This window comes from Symphodus melops (assembly GCF_947650265.1).
Source record: "Symphodus melops genome assembly, chromosome: 16".
NCBI lineage: Eukaryota > Metazoa > Chordata > Actinopteri > Labriformes > Labridae > Symphodus > Symphodus melops.
This window is the reverse complement of record NC_136706.1, coordinates 23,244,516-23,250,515: the sequence shown is the minus strand read 5'-3', so window position 1 is coordinate 23,250,515 and position 6,000 is coordinate 23,244,516.

Here is a 6,000-nt window from a genome sequence, read left to right as displayed (position 1 = left end):
CCGTTATCCTCCTACTTCTCATTAGTACGTTTATTAGCAGCAGAAGATGGCGCTCAGCACGGCCCCTGTTGTTTTGTTTTTTTTATTTGTTGTCAAATATTTGTATTGATTTTTTCATTGGGATGGGGACAAAATATACAAAAATGCTCCAGATGCACAACAGTATAACCTCACAAGTGCATCAACAGTAACAGTGGAGCATGATCATAAAATAATAAACCAAAGTCCATTACAGGGCAGCGCCCCTTCCTTAGAAACAACCCATTCACTAACAGCCATTCACACCACAACGACAAAGAGGACGAGTCAGTCAAAAGTCAAAACATATAAACAAGTGAAATAGTCCAAAAAAATACTTAAAAAAGGAGAGAAGAAGAAAAACAAAACAAAAAACAACCAAACAAACAAAAAAAGAGGGTGGGGGGGGAGAAAATAAATAAACAAACTCAGAAGTTCATTGTTTTTCAGCTTCAATGTGCAAGGTATCTATATGAAGTAGAAAAGGCTGCCAGGTTTTTTGAAAGGCCTGTAGTGAACCGTTCAGGGAGAATCTAATCTTCTCAAGTCTAACGCAATGTCAAATCTCTTGAATCCATCTATTGTGTGTCGGTGGGGACGAATGCGTCCATTTGAGTAGAATGAGCCTCCTCGCCAGCAAGGTAGTGAAAGCAATAACGTGTTGTGAGGTTTTAGACCAACCATATGACGGGGTCATTCCAAAAAGGGCGACAAGGGGGTCAAAGTTCACTGTATGACCAAGAACCTTCCCCTAGTTAACTTCTATAGAAGTTTATGGCGAGCGCAAATCGAGGATGTGTGTACAAGATTAAGGATACAGCCCCATTGTTCATCAGATATAGTTATCTGGAGGTCTTGGTCCCAGACAGCTCTCAGGGAATTCAGAGGGGTCGGGTTTATCCTAAAAATGTATTTGTAGAAGACTGAAGTCAGGGATTTTTATGTAGTTTTCAGCAAGAGAAGGGAGTCCATCAAAGACTCAGGGGGGCGATTAGGAAAGTGAGGGAATTGATTTTGCACAAAATGACGAATCTGAAAGAAACGGAATAAATGAGGAATAAATTGAGGGAGCGTGAATTTTTTCGACAAATCTGCAAATGAAGGGAAAGTACCATCAATATAGAGGTCATCAAGGAGTTGGAGACCTTTATTTGACCGGGATTCAAATGCGAGGTCGGATCAAGATGAAGAAAAAAAAAGGTTTTGAAAAACTGGGGCTGGTTTCGATGAGGCGTGTAGAGCAAGTTGCTTTCTAAGTTGACTCCAAATTCTTACGGTCTCAGAGACAATAGAGTTCTGTACAACACGTTTGGTTGGTAGAGGTAACTGCAAATAAATCACTGACCATAATGTAGACAGGTGTAGAAGCTAGTTCCATGCTGGCCCAGAGAGGACGGTCACTGACAGCAATCTTAACTTTCCAGAAAAGGATTTTTTTTTACATTGGAAGCCCAATAGTATCGGCAAAAGTCTGTTACGGCCAAACTTCCAAGAGTTTTGGGGAGTTGGAGAGATTTAATTGGAAGGTACTCACTCTTGTGCAGGTTAATTTTATAGACAGAAAACTTTCTGAATTGCTCCAACGTATCCAAAATAGCGGGAATGGAAGAAGTTGGATTGGTGACGTAGAGCAGGAGATCATCTGCATATAGAGATAGCTCATGAGAGACGCCAAATATGGAAATCCTGGGACTTTTTGAAGAGTCTTTAAGACAGGGGTGTCAAACTCATTTTGGTCTGGGGGCCACATACATCTTAATCTGATCTCAAGGGGGCCAGGCCAGTAAATTCATTGCAAAATTGCATAGAACTAACAATAAGTCTACTTTTTTCTTTGTATTAGTGCAAAGAAGAAGTAAATTATAAAAATCTTTATATTAAATGCATTTTCCTTTTACTAAATATATTATGAACAACCTAAGAATTTAAAAATATATATATATGTGCAATTTCAACAACACTTTTACTCAGTTTAACATTTATTTAAGTGCATTTTGTATACAAACTGATAACAGTGATTGTACAATGTTGCAAAACATTTATTCACAGTTTTGTGGAGTTTAAAAACACTGTCCTTCCCACATCTGGGAAGCAATTTGAACAAATGAATGATAAATGATTGTACAATGTTGCAAAACATTTAGTCACATTTTTGTGGAACTTAAATGACCAATGAACAATGACAAACAAATGAATTGCCTCCACATATTTGAAATCTTAAGTGGCAGCTGTTTTAAACAGACATTTGATAAAGTAAATTTGTCCCCTTCCTTGTTAATGCATAAAATATATACATATTAAATAAACCTCACATACATAACATATATGGCATGCATGAGAAATATTTTATTCAACAAAACTCTTCTGTTGTAAATCTGTTACTGAATAGCACTGACTTTCACAGCAATCACTACAGCAAATATTCACAGCTGTTTATTTTTATAGTGCAACGTTGAAAGCAGCATTCCATAGGATTCAGTTTTGCTCAGTATTTGCCCCCGAAACTTGGCATCTTTTAGCCTGCACAAGTGCATCAATATCTGGCGTCATGTCCTGAGTAGCAGCCAATTTCAGAATCTCATGTAAGTGCTTATGGGTGAGCTTTGAGCGCAGCTTCGTTTTATTAATGTTTATTAGTGAGAAAACTTGCTCACAAAGGTAGGTAGTCCCAAACATGGACAATATTTTTGCAGCCAGTGCTGTCAATGTAGGGTAGCCTGGTAGGAGGTACTTGTAAAATGTGTCCAAACCCACAGAGGCAAATTTGTCCTTCAATTCTACATCACACTGCAAATCAATGATTTCCAGTTGCATGTTAACTGGCACATCAGAAGCTCTGACTGTGAATGGTGAGCGAAAAACTGCGAATTCTGTCTCGAGTTCGCTAAAGACTTGAAATCGTTTCTCAAACTCCCTCAGCAACCCTGAAATCTTGTCTTTGTACTGTTTCATGTCAGGATTAACGCTTGCTGCACACACATCTCTTAGACAGGGGAAATGAACAGGGTCACCGCTTGCCATCTGCGTCTCCCATAGCGCGAGCTTTAACTTGAATGCACGTATGCTGTCACAATACTGTATTGTAATTTTTTTGCGTCCTTGCAACATTTTGTTAAGATTATTATTATGGTGTTATTATATATTATAGTGCTCTGTGATGTCAGAAATGACTCCACTTTGCGTTTCAGTTGGCTGCCCAAATCTGCCGATAGTTCCGAAATCCGTTCTGCCACGGTATTTCTCGTTAAGCTAATATTGGCAAAAGCTTGTCGCTTCTCAGGACACACAATTTCGGCAGCCTTCAGCATGCAGTTTTTGACGAACTCTCCTTCACAATATGGCTTTGACGCTAATGCTATTTGGCTAGCAATTAGGTAGCTGGCTTTCACCGCAGCATCACTGACCTCTCGGTTCCGGGTGAAAACAGATTGCTGTTTCCTCAGGCCCACCAACAATTCATTTACCTTCTGTTTTCTCAGTTCTCCGTGCAAGCGGTTATATTTTTCACCATGCTGAGTTTCATAGTGGCACCAAATATTGTATTCCTTAAGCACCGAAACTTGCTGTTGGCACACCAGGCACACGGGTTTCCCATTCACCTCCGTGAACATATAAGAAGAGGTCCATTTTTCTTGAAAAATCCGACACTCGGTGTCCACTTTTCTCCTTTTTGACAAAGACATTTCGCTGATAAGGGTACTAGAGCCAATAGAAAAAGTGGGTTATGCGATAGAACCAAACGCCGCTTAAAGACCGTGAAGTTCAGTGCTACCATCTGCTGTTAGTTCTGCTCTGACTAAAACACAGCGCCCCTAGCGGACAATATAGGAACTGCGGATTTGAACGAAAATGAAGTTCATTCTTTTTTTTTTAAATAATGCAGATTTATCCCCCGGGCCATAGGGCCGTATGTTTGACACCCCTGCTTTAAGACCTTCTTGATCCAAAGCAGCGGGCATACTTACTAAAACTTAAAGGAATAATGGTGTTCATGTGTTTCTGTTCATGACAGCAGTCAACATAACAAGTGAACAATTGATTTGATTTGAACTGAACATTGAACTAAACATGGGAACATTTCAAAATATAAGTGTAGAAAAATTACGGCTCAAAACAATAATTATAGAGCCAGTAAAAGCTAGAAGAATCCATAAACAAAAGGACAACAAATGAAACCAGAACATCACTAAGGACACACTCACACCAGGGAATCTGTACCGTGACAAAGCAGGTTTGACCCCCAAAGTCCAGTTCCTTTGACTCGAGTGAGCGCTCTGATCCGTGGTCGTGGCCCGGCATGGATGGAAGAGGTGATCTGAGGCATGGTATGGTTTCTCATGCACGAGCAGAAGCACGGGAACTCAACGTGAACATGAAGTATAATCCTGGAGTGTTATATCTGTTTCTGACTAAAGCCCCGTTCCCACAGAGCGGTCTGGCTCGGTTTGTCTCAGAACGGCGCGCGTTTTGTGGCGTTTCCAGACACTAATCCCGGGAAAGATTCCCAAATAACCGATCCGTACCGTCCCACTTTTTGAGACCCTTAAAGAGCATATTGCAGGTTAAAGACAAAACTTAACTAATCATAGGAAAATACGTTAACAATACTGTTTTTAAAGAAATTCAGAAATTAATAACCCACAGGGTCTCCTGGAGACGTTTTAGTCTTTGCTCTTTACTTCCGCATTCGGCTGTGACGTAACATAAGGGAGTCCCGCTGAATCCCCGTCTGTTTAACATAGAAAATCATGGATCCGAGTGTCACTCCCGTCAATAAAGAGGAAGAAAACATGTATTCCTTTACATATAATGGTCTGCTGGCTTATTATTCTGAACCTGTTAGATGTGATAGAGAGCAGAAACAGGCAGGATTAGAGGAATAACAGCCTCAGGAGAGAAGTGAAGTTGTTGTTGAGGAGAGACCCGGAGCAGGCGTCCTGCTGAGTGACAGGTGTCAGCTCGCCATGTATGGGCGAGTGCTGTGTTCACATCAGCATATGTAAAGTTTGTAATCACATTCAATCAATTAAAAAACAATTTGTAGAAGGTGCAAGTGCCGATCATTCACCTTTACATTGTATGGGAGTTGCTCGTAAAAACGGCAAATCTGTACAACGTATTACGGTGCCGCGCTGTGCGCGCGCGCGAGAGCGAGAGTGACATAAAACCCGATTACACAGCCTGTGCTAATGCAGCACTATATCTTTATTTTTTATTCCTCATGCAGCCCAGTGCTCACGTTGTTATAGAAAATACAGTGTATGATGCAGGATTCTCCTGACGTGAGTTCACAGCCCACGTAATCCACACTTTAATGCGTGCTTTAGCACATATATTAGGCTACTACAAAAAGTTTAACATTTTAATGGGATAGAGGGCCGACAGACGTAAAGCTTGTGTTTCAGTTTGTTTCCAAACCGCGCGGTCCGTCTTTCCCCACTGCGCGCACACACACACACACGCACACACACACACACACACACGCTCTCTTGCAACAGAGTTGGATTTATAATAAATCGTATGACTACATATATTAATACAGACTGTCCGGTGTCTATTACGTTCAAACTAGAGAATATAACAGAGGATTCCAGCAGATCAAATCATTAAACGCTGCGTATATAATATTTGATGTTAAACACCCAGAGATTTAAATCATCAATAATGAAACGCTTTTGCGCCTGATGCCGAAATATTCAACGTGTCTGTTCGATCATTTCTGAGGTTGTGGGAATAATTTACCAAAAAACACTATGAATAATCAAGCCACTTACACTATGCACCCGAATGTGCGCCGCGCAAGTTACAAACTATTGCAGGGAGGCATCCTGTCTGTTCTCACTCACTACCACGTATCATCACACCTCTTTAATCATGTTTTAGCCTGTTTTTTGTGCTTTAATTCTTTTGTGCTGCCTTCTAAATGTTTGTTTGTAAAGTGTTTTATGCTCTCGGTGCAAGACAAGTTCCCCCAGGGGCAAT